Source organism: Antechinus flavipes, chromosome 3 (genome assembly GCF_016432865.1).
Source record: "Antechinus flavipes isolate AdamAnt ecotype Samford, QLD, Australia chromosome 3, AdamAnt_v2, whole genome shotgun sequence".
NCBI lineage: Eukaryota > Metazoa > Chordata > Mammalia > Dasyuromorphia > Dasyuridae > Antechinus > Antechinus flavipes.
In genome coordinates, this window is record NC_067400.1 from 423,780,153 (window position 1) to 423,797,300 (window position 17,148).

General features: G+C 34.7%; 1 protein-coding gene across 3 annotated transcripts in view; it reads left to right on the plus strand.

Annotated features, from left to right (window-relative positions):
- Window positions 1-17,148, plus strand: part of STK39 (serine/threonine kinase 39) — a 333,400-nt gene that overhangs the window by 147,054 nt on the left and 169,198 nt on the right. The gene's annotated exons all lie outside the window — the stretch shown is intronic.

Below are 17,148 nucleotides of genomic sequence, written 5' to 3' on the forward strand. Positions count from 1 at the left end.
AAAGTTGGTTTGGCTTATTTTATTTTCTATTTTAGTAGTATGGTAAAAAAATGATATTTTAAAGACACTCTAGAATTAAGTTATTTCAGTGAGGTGGTGTATATTTATTAAATATCTTAGGGGGAAGAAAGTTAGCTTTCTTAACCTAAACTATTATTTTGAACTACGAATAAGATGATCAAAAAATGTAAAAAACAGTTTCCAGCTAGCACTATAGGTGTACCGTCAATGAACATTAACTCTTAACACTGGATTTTATTAAAGTTTTATATAACATGACTGAATTTAGTGTAACATGACTAAATTTAGCTGATGACTTCAAATTCAGATGTTAAAGCTTTTATAAAAGAGATTTTTAAGAATTTACCTGTTAGGACTTTAAGTTATAGAATTGTTGTTGAATTTTTAACCTGTGAATTCCTCACATGGATGAAATCATAAATCTGAACTCAGGGTAGAGAAGGAGGCAGAAAGTTTAATTACAAAGACATTTAAGAACAACTTTTATGGGGAGAGAAACAGATAACTAGAAATCTTTGAAGACCAAAGAGATGAAGAATGTCCATAAAGTAGAATTGTCAGTAAGTATAAATTAATCAATCCATCTACTTTTTAAAGTGTACTTTCTTGGAAATATTCTTAATAGTAAAATAAAAAGAACATGATTTGTCTTGAATTTTATTTGTCCTTGGAACTGGTTATTTTCAAATTCTCTATCAAGTGTGCAGGTTCTTTATCAAATGTGAACTTTTAAAATGTATATCAAATACTACTTTTGGTTAAATGAGTATTTAGGATAGTAAGAGGAAGTATGAGGGCTCTCCTCCTTTCTCACAAAAATAAATTCTGTTTTGAAAATCACTGTTCTGTTCTGTTCAAATTTAGAATTAGATACCAGTATGAAGTACACCAAGCGGTGCCCTGTATTCCCCAAAATAGAATTTTAGATAATGATCTTAAGGAAAACGTAGTGTATTTTGACTTTATGTTTTTGTACTTTTTGTTTTCCTTGAAGATGTCTAAAGAGAAATAATATCTGCCACACCTCCTTTAGTCATAGCTGGTAGGAGAAGAAGGTGGGAGGAGTTCAATATAATTTTGAAGTGAGACAGGGCCAAACCATATTGTGAGCAAAATATAATTATTTTGTGGATGTCATGATTTTAAAGAAATTACTGACTGGACAAGGCATGATGTTACATTTGTTATTTGATTAGGTAAATAAAATTGAATACCCCCCCCAAATCTTTATTGTCTTTTATCTTTGTTAGATTCAAAGATTAATATTTTTCCTGAAGCAATTATCTACCTCTCCCTGTGACCTCTTGCCCCCAGCTCCCCCATAATTTAGAATTGTAAGAGTTGTATTTTTAACTCTTTGCTGAGTCGTTTTTGTAGTTTTTTAATGAACTTATAATTATCCCCTGGGTGACATTAAAAATTGCACTGGAAAATCTGACATTCCTCAAAATGAAGAGGTAATAATAGATTTTAATAATTTTAGTCATCTATTAATATTTCCTGGAGAAATATTTATCGAGCAACATAAAATGAAGTTAATACTGTTAACATAATTTTGTTTCTATTACCTCAGCGAAGTGTGTAGGGTTTTTAATCACAGGTATTTTGTAACAGTTTTAACCAGAGTGGCAAAGTCATTCAGCTCTATGTTTTTCATATAATCAATAAGCACAATATGTATATACATATATATATATATGATGAGAAAAATTAACAAGATATTTTGTAAGACTGAATTTGACATTTAGATATAACTTAATTTAATTTATTTTAGGAGAAGATAAAATGTGGTTTAGATGTATTTTTTCAAACAAGTCCTATATCATTTAATAGCTGTAGTATCGTGTCATTGGGCAAAGCCATAGACCATTCTGGACCTCAATTTTCTTACCTGTAAAATGAATGAATTGGGCTGGATAATTTTCCGAGTCACTTCAGCTCTGGCATTTTGTGATTTCAAGATTTTAGGACTACCATGCTTATTTTCTCATTTCTTAAAATGAAAGATTGTCATTGAAATGAGTCACAATGATCATAAAATCACATACCCTCATATTAAGAAGGAACCTTGGAAATTATGTAGTCCAAACCATTCTTGAGCAAGAATCTTTATCAATGATAATTAGAATATTTTCCTCAGCCTCACAGCTACTAAAATATCTGAGGTGGGGTTTAAATCTAGGGCTTCTGATTTCATGTTTGCTCTTTCATCTGCTACTATTCCTCTTATGTCTGCTACCTTTTATATACTAGATTTAACAAACAGTTACCTCTTCTTAAAAAAGAACAACCCATGATTAAGAATTCACTATCACTTGCTGTGTTAACTTGTTTCGTTTTTAACAGCTCTCTTCTTCAGGAGGATAAATCATGGCATAGGGTAGAAAATATTAATTTAGAGTCTATGAACCTTAAAAAAAAGTGTGTATGTATAAATGTAGTATTTATGTGTAGGCAATGTTATTTCAGTGTGTTTGATTTCCTTTGCACTCATGCATTTAAAAGCATTATTCTGAGAAAGGGTCCATAAGTTTCTTCAGACTGCCAAAGATGATGGAGAGTTTGGAGAATTCATGACAGAGAAAAAAGATTTGGAACTCTTGTGGAGGAGATAGATAGCCAGTTGCAGAGTCCAGAAAAGATTTGCTGAGGACTATGTTTAGGCAGTAGGAATTTCTTAGAGAATGTGAAATCTTCACTAGTGACTTTATATTCTTTACATTAATTACTGCTGGAGAGCTCTCTCAAGGTTTGCAGCTTAATCCTTCAGTCTATCTCAAATCTGCACAGAGGATAAAACTTGTCTATAAATTCAGTTTTAGAAGAAATGACTTTTCTATGAATACCTGAAGTTGTTAAAAAGCCCTTTTATCTTCCAGCTTACATAAGAAGGACTAGAGGGAAAATGAAAAAGTACAGGTTCATGTATCTTGGATTTTAATTTTATTGTTTCTTTCTATGCGCCTGAGTTCCCTCCAAAGTGAGACAGTCTCAATCTTTGTTTCTTTGTCATTTTGACTAGAAATGGACACAACATCAACATCAGATTATTGTATACCAAAATCTTGTATTGGTGCTTAGAACAATCCCTTAGAATTCCCGTGAGCAAAAGATTTTGAGATCAGCTATTCTGTTTTTACTCAGTGACCACTAGGAAAATACTTTAATCATTCTGTTGAGAAGTGAATTTAACATTTCGTTTGCAGTGTGCCGTTTGTTAATTTGTAGTGTTTTAGATGCTTATAGTGATTCTGGTGACATAGGAAAAACAGTAGCTCAATCTTTTGGTGGTGTTGGCTCTGTCATAATATTCTTTTTTCTTCCATCATTCTTCAGGTCTGGAATTTACTCCCTCTTCACATTCTCCTTTCAAAATCCTTGTCTTCCTTGAAGCTTTAAGTAAGGTACATACATCTTCTCTTGTGAAAGCCTTTCTGACATTCCTGCCTGTCCCAGGTCTATTCTCTTGTCCCCTCTCCCATCTTTTTTTCCCCTGCTAAAAATTTTATTTTTCAGCAAACAAAAAATCTATTATCCTTTCTCTGTCACTCATTGGAGGTGATGGGAGTGGGGGGAGAAAAATAAAATCCTCATAATTAACATGCAGAGTCAAGCAAAATAAATTCTGTACTGGCCATTTCCAAAAAATTCTCTAGGTCTATCATTTCTTTGTTAAGAGGTAGGTAACCCAATTGGTCCTCTCATCATTGTATTGATCAGTCCTTAAGTCTTTCAAAATAGTTTGTCTTAATGATGTGTTTGTTTTTGTGTTCATTGTTCTGGTCTTGCACAGTTCACTCTCCCTTGTTCATATAAGTATTCGTAAGTGTCTCTAGGAAACCATCCTCTTCATCATTTGTTATAATACAATAATATTCCATCACATCTGTATTTCATAATTTCATCTCTTCTTCAATTGATGGGCACAACTTAGTTTCTAATGTATTGACACTGCATCTCTTACCTTGTTATAATCTTATTTTCTTTAGTTTTCCACATACTGTGCTTATTTGTATTTATTTTATAGCATAGCCTTACAGTAAAGATAAAGTTTAAGTGAGCAGTGACATTTTTATCTTTGTGCCCCACTTTTTAGATTGTATAGACACTGAATAAATGTGTGTTGAATACTACTGTTCCTCTGCCTTCTTTTGAATGTGTAAATTGATTGATGAATTTCCCCTCTTTATTTGGTGATTTATAGTTTGAATTCAAAGTTCACCAACTATATAATTATCACCTTTCTTCCTTCTTTGTTGAATTGTTAATGCTGTTGTTCAGTCATTCAGTTGTTTTACAAGATACCACGGTCTTTCTCGGCAAAGATCTTGGAGTAGTTTTATAATTCCTTCTCCAGAACTGGAACAAATAGAGATTAAGGGACTTGTCTGGGATCACACATCTAAGTGTCTGAGGGCAGCTCTAAGCTCAGATTTTCCTTCCCCAGGCCTGTGCTGTTTCTCTCCTCTGTACCACCTAGCTGCCTCAATTTTTACTTAGCCTGTAAGGTCCACTGTATGTGTGAAAGACACAAAGTTGAAAACAAATAATAGCCAGCATTGATAGAAGTGCTTGTTGGTTTGTGAAGCCCTTTACAAATACCTTCTCATGTGATCCTCACAGCCACTCTGGGGGATGGGTGCTGTAATTATCCTCACTTTACATTTGAGTAAACTGAGACCCAGAGCAAGTAAGGGACTTGTCCAGAGTCACCCAGCCAGCATGCCTCTGAGCCTCGTCTTTCTGACTTCAGGACCAGCTCTCCATTCATTGTCCCCCAAGAAGGAGAGGAAATGGTTTCTGCTCTCATGGGGGAAGGGGGAGCTAACCCACACATAAATATGAAAAAATTATAGTAAACAGGCAGTATGTAACTAGGCTAGAAGAGTCAGTGTGGAATTGAGTAGACTAAATACCTAAGAGAGGGAAGCAGTACTACTTGATATCCAAAGGAAAAAAGATTATTCCCGCTATGATTGGGTCATGGAATCACCTCTCTGACATCATAATTGTCTTGGAGAATGAAGGACAAAACAGCAACTTCTGTGGGAGGAATGAAGGAAAGAGGAGGTAGGATTTATTTAAGTCTGCTTTTGAAAGCTAAATTATGATTTTGTGAGGTAGATTCTGAACGGAAAAAAGGATGTTCCAAACCAAAGGCATAACCTCAGTACTCAGAGATATGGCAGCAAGAAAGGATGGACTGTTGGTGATAGACAATAGACTTTTATCAGCGTATGGCACATATGAAGGAGAGTAGTAGTAGATAAAGTTTGACTTAGGAGAAGGAAATACCATGTTGTAGAAGCCTGAATGCCAGGTCTAAGGCAGTTAAAAGTTATGTGATACACAGTAGGAAGCCACTGAGAAGTTTGAACAAAAGAGATTTGGTCAGATTTGTACATATTTGTCTCGCCACATGGGAAGGATAGATTGCACAGATGTGGGACTCTCTTAGAAAGTTGTTCTAAACCAAGGATGTGATTATAAGGGATTGTTCTAAAGTAGTGATAGTGGGAAAAGATAGGATGTAAAGGATGTGAAGATAATATAATAAGTTAACTGCTGTTAGAATTGACAAAGTTTTGTAATTAGAGCTAGGAGGTAAGACTAAAAGGCAACACAACAGCCAAAGGAAGAACAGTTTTTGTTTTGTTTTTAAAAATAAAGTTTTATTGGTATATTTAATTTGTTAATGATATGGATAATATCTTTTAATATCTGGATCACATATCCATTTAGAACACATGATGGTGTGTGGTATGCAGTTTAAGCCTACTTTCTCCTAACTTTTTTCATTTCCTGAGTGGTTTTTGCCAGTTCATGAGTTTTTAATCACAATAGGTGAGGCTTATGGATTTATGGACATATACTAACCATGTTTGCTTCTCTACCTCACATACCTAATTTAATCAGTTAGAAATGATTTTGATGATTACTAGTTTGTAGTGCACTTTGAGATCTCTATCCCTTCTAATTCATTTCATTCTTTCTCTTGGCATCACAGAATTTTTAGTTCTCCAGAGGAATTTTATTATTATATTTTCTATTTCTACAAAGTAACCCATTGGATACTTTGATTGCTACTACAGAAAAAGTAACATAATCTAAACTGGTTTAGCTGCAAGCAATTAATATTTCTTAATTATTGCAATTTCACAACATTTAATGATTTATTATTATTATTATTATTATTATTATTGGTTATTGTTCTTTCCCTTTGCTTTATGGTAGTCAATGTATTGTGAATGAGCTGAAAGAAAATGTTCTGTCAGTGTATTTTCCATGTGCTGTCAGAAATAATTGTGTAAGTAATAGCATCTATTTCCCTTTTCCCTCTCTGACCCTGACCAAAACACTAGTCCAAATTGTCTTTGTCTATTTTACATATTGATTGATGACTTGGAGGAATATCTTGACTTTTCTGCCTTTTAATCTCCAACCTATAAAATGGGGATAAATATCTGCTCCTATCAACACTCAGGAGTTCTGTGAGCATTCATTTTGGATCAAGCATGGTGTATTTATCTGTGGATTGCTAAAGGTGATAAAGGTAGGTAGTAAATGTGAGTTTTGTAAAGAAAACATGTTAAATCATACATTATGTATATAATAATTGTCACAACTAATTGCATCTCTGTGATACACTTATTATCAACCTTTTTTTTTGGCTGGGGGAGGGGAGCGGCGGGGGGGAGGGCGGGAAGGACATACATCATACATTTATTAGTGAATATCCTTCTTATCTAACCTAGTATTTCTCCCTGCACTTAGCACAGTTTTACATACAGAATGTGCTAAATAAAGTTAGGGAATTGAAGATAGGAACATGGGAGTCATACATCTATCGGGTAGTAGTTGAAGGTATAAGAGTAGGTGAGATTGACCAAGGGAAAGAATGGAAGCATATTGGATTCCTTAGCTTTCTTTAAATCCCAACTAAAATCCATCCCTACAAGAAGCTTTACTCAAGCCCTCTTATTTCAGTGCATTCCCTATTTCCCCATTATCTTGTCTATAGCTTGTTTGTACATATTTGTTTTCTTGTTATTTCCCTCTTTAAATTAGGAGCTCCCTGAGGTGCAGAGTCTGCCTTTTGCCTCTTTTTTTATTCCCCACAGTCATTTCCCTCTCTTTGTATGTATCCCCAGTGCTTAGCAGAGAGTCGCATCAGTAAGTGCTTAAATAATGTTTATTGATCAACTGAGAAGAGAAAGGTAAGGAGAGAACATTGAGGGGAATAGGAAGAGAAAGACTACTGGATTGTGAAGGCTTTCTGCAAAAGATGTCAAAATAGCTAGTTCTTTTTCTCTAACTTTGGCTGCTCACTTTCAGTGCTGTTAAGTCTTCTAGTACGTCTGTATGAATATATAGTACTTACAGGACAAGTTTCTCTTGATTTTGATAGCCTTTTAGTTTTATCTATAGTTACCTATCATAGGTCTCCTACTCTCTTTTTGCCCTGTGGATAAATTTAATGAAATGCCTGTGCACAATTTATAGTATTATTATTATTATTTTTTTTAACGTGATGAGTTAGCACATACAGGAGAAAGCTTGTGTCAAATCTGATAGAGCATCCTGTGCTGCTGGTCTGTGATGTCAGGCCTGCTTGCCTTTATCATGAGACTTGGCTGGATTATGAGCAGAGAACTATATAATCACAGATAGTTAGGCGATTTGTCATTTTAATATGTGTCACCAGGACCATTGGTTCCCCTTCTAAATCTGAAAAAATATTAAGACAAGTTAACTTTAGGTAATTGAGTGAACTGAAAGAAAATTATCTGTCAGTATATTACATGATGCTGCCTGAAATTAACGTAAAAGTAGTAGGTATCCATCTTTTTTCTCTCTCTGACCCCTGAGTAAAACACTAGTCCAAATTATAGGGTATTTTTGTTTGTTTTCCTATTGACTATATGACTCGGACACTGTCCTTTACTTTCCATATTGTAAAATGGGGATAATATCTGCTTCTACCATCTCAAGTGCTATGACCATTAATGAGATTTGAACTTTTCCTGCCTAGACTAACAGATGCTAAGAATGATGCTAATGGTAATCCAAGAGAATGAGGTTAAGTGTAATTAGATTACTTTTCCTAAGCTTTTTACTTCTTGTGGAAGAGAGGTTTGTGCCTCAAGCCTGCCTCCAGCTCTCTTTGGGATTTTAAAGAAAATAACCATATAATACCCTCTCATTAGTGCATTAGATTTCTAGAGAAGAGGATATACAGCTTTCCAGACCCAACAAAAACACTTTAAAGTATGTGGTTGTACCATGGTAGCCTCTCATAAATGTCACACATGATTGATTCATAGCAGAGGGGTCAGATAAGTGCCCTGTGGTTCACATGCAGCCTGTAGTCCTTTTAAGTATCTGGTCAAACCAGATAAACTTTTTGTTATTGGAAAGTAACAAATAAAAATACAATAAACCATAGATAATATTAATATGTGGTTTTCCAAATCAACATATAACGTAAGGAATCCTTACAATACAGTGACTCCTGTTGCTATTTGAATTTGACACCACTTATATTTTGCTTCCATTCATACATTCACATTTTCTTTGGGTTATAGCTGCCATGTAATTAAGAAGAGCCAGAAGATTAAAAACCTACTGGCATATCAGTTTTGGCATTTGTCTGGAAGGCATATGTTGGAGTAAAGGAAGCAGGGATATTCAGGGAAATTTTCTGTTTCTCTTTACTTTTACCATCTTAATGTATTTTCATGAGCATTATTATCAGTGGAAAACAATTACTTAAACTTATTTTCACATGAAATAATCTGGTCTAGTGGAAATGGCCTTAGGTGAACTGTCAGCACACCTGTACTCTAGACCTGGCTCTACTCTTTAGGGGCTGGATCACATAAATCCTTTCCCTTTTTTTTTTTCTTTTTTCTTCCTCTCTTCTCCCTCTCTTTTTTTCTTTTTCTTCCTTTTTCCTTCTCTCCTTAAAATTTATTTGCAATTTCTACTCACTGCTTTTGGTTTTCCTCTCTGGGGTCAAGCAGAATAAGTCTAATCCCTCTTCCAAATTCCAAGACAGTTATAAAGAACCTGGCTGCTCTTAATGAATTCAAGTCACCAGGCCCAGATGTACTACATCCCAGGATACTTTAAAATCTGGCAAATGTGATTGCTGAGCTATTGGCACTCAGAAAAAACCCTCTTTTCCTTTAATTCCGCTGAGACAAGGTCAGGCCTTGAAGTTTTACTGAGTGTGAAGCTTTGCCTTTTATCCAAGGAAAAAGGGAGGTGAAGAAAATCTATAAACTGTAGGCCAATGAATTTGACTTGGAGAAACATGCTGTTAACTTATTTTCTTAATAGAGACTGGGAAATGCTGATCATTAGCCTGATGCACAGTATCCTCATATTTATGGGCTCACAGATTTTTTTTTCTGCATAATTAATTGAAAATTAAGATATTCATTCTCTCCCATCCTCAGATGTTACTGATGTTTAATGAATCATCGCAGAAAGTGAACTTGTAGAACTTATGTGGATCTTTTGGTCAGTTTGTGAATAGGAAAGTATCTGTTGTTTGTATTGCTGTTTTGTCATTTCATTCCTCAGTTGTGAAATTCATGAGGGATTCACTTCTTTGAATAATCGTGTCTTTAGTGAACATTTGTTGTGGGGTAGGAGTTTGAGAGAGAAGGGAAGATGGGGTTCAGACTTCCAAGTCTGAAAGGGTGATAGAGGGTACACAGAGCACCAGGCCAGAGTCAGGAAGACTTATCATCTTCCTGAGTTCAAATCTGGCCAGACACTTTCTAGCTGTGTGATCCTGGACAAATCACTTTACCTTGTGTGCCTCAGTTTCCTTATCTGTAAAATGAGCAGGAGAAGGAAATGGCCAACCTCTCCAGTATTGTTTCCTAGAAAACCCTTAAATGGGTAGGACATGACTTAAAAATGACTGAATAATAACAACAAGAGTACAAGCAGTGATGATTACATTGTTTAGAGGAAGCCAAGCAAATTAGAAGGAGCTTTGAACTTGTCTTGAGGTCAAGTCTCAGCTCTGCCACTTAATTCCTATCTTTGATCTATGAGCCATTGTTTCTTCATCTGTAAAGCTGCATTAAGTGATAATTGTGATGTGTTGAATGGAGTTAATAATACAGGTTTGTGAGGGCTAATTGTTAAATTTTCAGTGTAAACATTTACACTTTGGAAATCTGCAAATACTGCACATCCAGACCTGATTGTTCTATTGATTGTCTAGACTTAAGAAAGTGATGGAGAAAATGAAACATTACAATTAAAATATGTTATGCATATATTTCCCCCTGTTTTTCCCTTCCTCCCTAAGAGTTAAACATTTACTAATGCATGCCTCAATGTTAGTATTCACTTCTGACAAAGGAAAGCTGTAGAAAATTGCTTTTCTAAAATATTGGTATTGTTTTTTTAGTGTGGAAAAGAGAGAAAACAGTAGATAAGAGGAGCAAATGTTCAACTTGGATCTTTTTGTTTTTACCTCATTATTTTCATTCACATCATCTTGTGTATCTTTGTCCCTCTCATTATCCCTGGATTTTTCCTATATACAACAAGAAAAAAGAAAAGTGGGAGAAACAGGGATTGGGTACAAAAGAAGGCAGAAAGGATGAGGGGAGTGAGAAGGAAACGGAGCAAAGGAGAGACAGAAAGGAATGGAGAAAGCAAAGTGGGAGAAAGAGTATGTTCTTGTGCAGATCCTAGTTGCTACTAATCAAATCCCATGAAGTCTGGATGATCACATAACATATCGGTAGGAGTTGTGAGAACGGAGAAATGTTATAGGAACATGTAGGAGGCAGAGTAGAAGAGTTTAGGAGAGGTAGTAACTGATACTCAGAATAATAAAAAAGTGAAAGGATATCTGACATTTCTTTGTCATCAGTAAGCATATTTTCTGGATGCCTGGACAGTTGAGAAGATAAAGATATAGAGATGGATGGGGGCTGGGTAAGGGACAGTTGGGACTGTTTTGAATTCCAGATCTGGCATACTTAATATCTTTGTGATCTCGGGTCTGTCACTTAACTATTCTGGGTCTGTTTTCTTCTCTGTAAAAGGAGATTGATGGACTCGGCCTCTATCAACCTTTCTAGATTTAAGTCTATGATTCTCGGACTTGTGGACTAGAGAGACCCAGAAATTCAGGTAGGCTAAAATATCGAAGGAGTTGAAAAAACTTTGTCTTGGATGTGGTAGGGATAAGTTAAGGGTCATCTGACCTGTAATCTAAAGTCAGGAAGAAAGCATTGAACTGGATGTGATTTGGAAAACTTCCCCTGCTAAAGAACTGAGGCAGTGAACACTTGTAATTGTGCTAAAGATCTTTGCCACCAGAGGGCAGCATTGCCTTTGAGTTGTGTACTCTTCTCTAAAGCCTTGGGAGCAAATTGAGTTTTTTCCCCATGTATCTTCACTAACAAACAGCCTACTTAAGCTAATAAGCTTTTTGGTAGATGACTTAATTACCTTTGAATTACTTTAAAATGACTAAGACTTCCTCCTGCTTTAAAATGACTAAGACTATCTCTGTCTCTTCTCTCCCCCTTTCCTCCCTCCCCAAACTTGTAGTTTTTCAGATTTCCAACTTTCCTTCCTGACAGTGCCACTGAGAATGATTCACAACTAGGGATTAAAAATTGGAGAGAAGGAGGCAAGAGTCAGAGTTAAAAGACCTGGATTCATGTCTAGATTCTGCCACTGACTTGAGAAGTTTGAGGTTGGGTTAGGTGTTTACCCTTTTGGCACCGTATTTATTCCTGTCTGTTAAAATGAAAGGGGTTGAATTGGGTCAGGGGTTCTTATCCCTTTTTGTTATTGATTTTATTGATCACTCTAGCAGTCTAGTAAAGACTCAGAAGGATGTTTTTAAATGCACAAAATATGTCTATAAAATTACAAAGGAAACCAGCTTTATTAGAATTTAGTTATCTATCTTAAAATCAAGTTCATGAACCATCATATGCCTCCTGGAGTCTGAACTCCAGGTGAAGAATTTGAGACTAGGAAAATCTAGTTCTAAACCTCTGATTCTGTGCTCAACACTTAGGTGATGGAGAGGAGAAGGACCTTGGTGGGGACCTCTTGAGATCCCTTTAGCCAGCTATTTCCAAACTTGGAATTTAGGACTTCTCTGTACTCTTAAAAAAATAAAGACCCACTTAAAGAATTTTTATTTATGGAAGGTTGGTATGTACCATATCAAATATTAGAACATTTTGGTATTTTGAAAAAAACTTTGATCTTGAAATTCCCTAGAAGGATGTTGGAACCACACTTTAAGAACGATTGACCTGGAAGAAAAGAAAGGAAGATATCATTCCTTTTTTTTTTTTTAAACTGTAAGAAATCTTGATTATCTCTATTACAGAAATTAGCTGCAAAGTCAAGCATTTCAGTCATGAAGATTGAAGGGAAGCTAGAAAACCTCAGCTTAATTAGTGGTGGTGTTTGAGAGCATTGAGACAGTCAAAGATAAAAGGACAGTCTTCAGAGAAGAATCAGAAATGATAAAAAACAAAAAGAATCTATTTTTTATTTTTTATATTATTTTATATATTATATAATATAAAACATTGTTTTATTTTTATATTAGAAAGGCAAAGTCACATTAGTTTTGAAGGAGAAATGGGTCAGCCCTTACTAGCTGTCCCTTTAAGTATGAATGAATTTGAATATACAAGATTCCTGGTAATTCAGCCAACAGCTGCTCTTTTAGTCCCAGAATATTAGAGCTGGAAGAAAACTTAGACACTCTCTAGTTTTCTTTCCTGACTTCTTTTTTTATGAATTAAAAAAACAAAAACAAAAATAAAAAAACATTGATTTATGACACCTGCTTTTCTAGGGAGCATGCCACAGTTAGATCAGCCCATTGGACCTTATAGTAACCCATTCAAGCAGAATCGACTGGTTTCATGAGGTGAGACACAGGCAGAAGAGCAGTAAATGTTTTTCTAAAGTCCTTGATCGATGTTGGCTGACCTGGGAAGATAAGCCAAGGGCGCCTGTGTTCTAAGCTTACCTGAGGTTGTATCTGGTATTCTGCTTCGCTTCAGTGAGATGTCTTTCTTTAGTCAATGTGTAGGTCCTCTTTTTAAACTGCTTTTGTTTGAATAAGTGCTTTTTAAAAACTTCTGAATCAGTCACTAGGGGGCGGTGATAGAACAGCTTAGTTTTCCTGCCTTTTCGGAAGCTTGGAACTGGAATAACTTTGAAAGATCAATAAATGTTGGTAGTTCTAGCGTTTTTTACTTCCCTTTCACTCAATCGAACTTTTCTTCTGTAAGCTGCTGCTGTGTAACTGAGAAAGGCAGGATTTAGTTGTCTAAAGGCTAGGTCAACTTATAGTGCACCACTATGAATTTGGGGGAAGTCATTTAATTAGTCTGCTCCTTTGTTTTCCGAACTGGACAACAAGCATAGTTAACTCTTGATTATTCAATTACTTTGAATAATATTCAGGATCATCTGCTGTAAAATTTTAATATCATCACACCATAATTGTCATAGCTCATCCTTTTTCTGTTAGGGGGCAGCTAGGTTTACTAACCAATATTAATATTAGATGAAGCAAAATGTAATTATAATTAGAAAGGTAAGAAGTCAGGTATGGGGGGTCATTCTTCAGTTAATGAATTTCAAAATGTAATTGAATTGGGAGGGAGGATGTGAGATTAGCCATGGTATTCTGATTTGTCACTCTTTCCCTTTGTTTTAGAATGACTGAAACCTAAATTTAATAATAGCTGACATTTATATAGCACTTTAATATTTGCCAAGCATCTTACATATATTTTTATATTTGGTCATCATCCATATGAGGTCAATAAAAGTTATGTTATCCATCCTTTGAAAAGTAAGTAAAGTGATATAGAGAAACCTCATCATTCAGGTTTTTAACATGAATCATTAGATTTGAATGCATCAAGTAGACTGCCTAAATATGTATCTTGTGGGTTTCTGATAATCAAATAGAGGACCTACAAATATGATGACCTAAATAACTTTAGGAGGGTGGGTTGAAAGGTTTTGTGTTTGAGCAGGAAGAGGAATTATCTGTGTTCTGAATGATCTCAAACTCTTTTCTGCTTCAAAATTATGATGGGATCGGGTTTAAGTGTGTTTTGGACAGCTCAATCACATAAAGGAAGATAAGAGATTATGGAATTTTATAGAGCTAAGAAAACTTAAGAGGTCTTCATAGCCAACTCCTTTATTTTACAGATAAGAATTCTGAGACCCAGAGGGGTTTATAAGCAGCATAATACGGATGAAAGAAATGACTTGTGAAGTTGAGAAAATATCTTGGCATAATCGTATTTAGTATATTTGTTGCTTTGAAAATCAGACTAATCAATGTAATTTTAAGGCAAATTAAAGTTCATGGCTCTCAGTCAGGGTATACTTTGATCTAGGATTTTCTAAAATTCCCACTCAATCACTACTTGCAAATTCAAATACAGAATTAGATTAAGATGTGTTGATTTTTAATTTATTTCCACATATAACCACATACAGAAAGGAAAAGAGTCCTTAAACAAATTACAAAGAGATAACAGTATAGAACTATGAAATTTAAGCAACGTTCTTTAATTTAACTCTAATTTAAAAGGCCAATTGAAGTTACTTTGTTCTTTATGTAATCTATCTGTCAAATAACATTAAAGTTTATTCAATAAAAATTTTTACAAAGTTTTCTTCATCATCAAGTAATATTTCTTAAATTGCTCAGAATAAATGCTATACAAAACAGCTCATTCATAGTCTGTGCCTGTGAGAAGCTTACATCCAAATTATTTAATTTTTTTAAATTGGCAGGCTTAAATTTATTTTTTTCAGTTCCAAATTCTCTCCTCACCCACTGAGATAAATAAAAGCCATCATTAATATGTATAGTCTGCAAAACATTTCGGCATTAATCATATGTCTTCCTCCCCCCTCAAAAAAAAAGTGGTGGGGGGAAGAAAGATAAAACATCTTCTTTTATCTGTATTCTGAGTTCATCACTTCTCTATCAGGAGATGTTTAGCATATTTCAAACTGAATCTTTTGCTATTTTATGTTGTTACTAAAACTTTATTTAATTGTAGTTTTTCCTAAAATTCTAATTAGCCATCATTCGGGTTCAGTTCAGATTTTTTCATAATTTCATGATGCATCCATTGAAGCTTTCAATAGCTTTATGAAATGTTTGTATGATATGTATATCTATCAAAGATATCTTGTTGAGTCTCTCAAAAAGAAATGATCTCTCTTTATTTTCAAATTTGTATTGTCTGAGTCCTGAGGAAGCTGTTTGTTTACTGTTGTTAAATATTTAACTCTTATTATCCTGTTATTCTTCCCTCACAGGCTGAATGTTGCTATCAAACTGTTGCCCCAACCAATTTTTAGCTGCAGGTGCTTCTCTGGAAGCACAGTATTTGAAATTTGCATAGAATTAGATGATTGTGACTAGAATCTATAACTAAATAGTTAGTATTGGCCTACCTTTTTGATTCCATGCCTATTTTTCTCTTGTCAGCTTCCTGTTGTTGACCTTTAAAGGATTTCTCTAATGGGGGCAGGAGGTGGCAGAGGAAGGGTAATGATGCCTGAACAATTCTTTGTTTCTAATCCTTGAGTGATGAGATTTATGGTAAAAAGGATTTACCATGAAGATTTTACACATTGCCAGACACATAGTTCCCTTAGAACTAGGCTCATTGGTAAGATCCTGACCTTAGTAGAAGCCAGGTATTTTTTCTATCTGAAGTTGTAGATTTCTAGCAGTCTCAGTCTTACTTTTAGGCATATAGTTAGTATTAATAGGACTTTCCCTTTTCTTAACATCTATTTGAGTCCAGTTGTATTTCCCATCATTGATTGATCCAGAGATGAGATCCTGATTCCTCTTAAACTCAAAACACCCTTTTTTATAAGCCATTTCTCCTTTCTAGGGTCACTTAGCTTATGTAACTTCCCTGAACCTCACCTTTGTCTGTAAATTGGAAATAATAGTTTTTATTAGCTGCTTGTTTAATTGGATTGCTATAAGGAAAACACTTTGCAGGTTCCAAAATGTTATATAAATTTGAGTTAGTATTAATAACCTGCTATCAGTTTTTGTTTTTGTTTTTGTTTTTTTCTGTTGAAACCACTATTTCTTTTTTAATGAGCTATTTTTTTCTTCCTTTATGCATAGGCAAATATTTTGTGAAGGAGGAACCTCTAACTCCCCAAGTGTGCACAAGGTAGTATTTAAATGTCATAGAGATTGTCTCTTATGTTCTTAAGGAAATTAATGTCCTGTGTTTAGTGAATTTCATAGTGTGCTACCCATTTCATTTCTTCCTGTCACTGTGAAACTCTGTAATCCCCCAGCTGAGGCATTGTCCTTCATTTTCAGATGAAGCCTTCTTTCTATGCTTTTTCTTGAATTGAGCACATAGAGCATTAGTGGATTCCTCCAGTGGTACTAACATTTTATTAAAAGCCTTCTGAATCATAACCATTTTGTCTAAAAAAGTTTTCACTCCTTTTTTTTTTTTTCATTTTGGTGAATTCACAAATTATAATTAGAAATGTGTCCCGTTCTCTATATTTTTTTAAAATAATAGCACTGAATTAATTACCCTTTACAATAAGTATCATTACCTAGAAAATTCTTCTAGAACAAAAAGATTTCTAAGCTCTTTTAGGAGTTCGTTGAAATGGGAAATGATCTTGGTTCTCCCTTTTCTATAATTAACATTAAGATAAAACTTTGCTCCTTTTTCTTGAGGAAAATTGTATAATCTGTTTTCTTCTTTGTTACATGTTGCTGATACATGTTTCATATCTAGTTAGGAAAACAGCCATAAGGTGTGCTCTGTGCATTCTGTAATGATTCTGCTATATATTATCTATGTAATATGCATAACAATCTATAAAAATAGTCTGTATTCTGAAAATTTGTGTTCCAAGTTGCTGTATTTTGCTATTTCTACCTCTACAACTTGTCTGGCATCTGATGTGATATTTCATGACGTATCTCTGAAGTGACTTTGCACTAGCCTTTCCCCTTTATTCTTAAAATATACTTCCTTTCCCCCTTCTTCCACTTCACCTAGAATCTGTCTCTTTGTT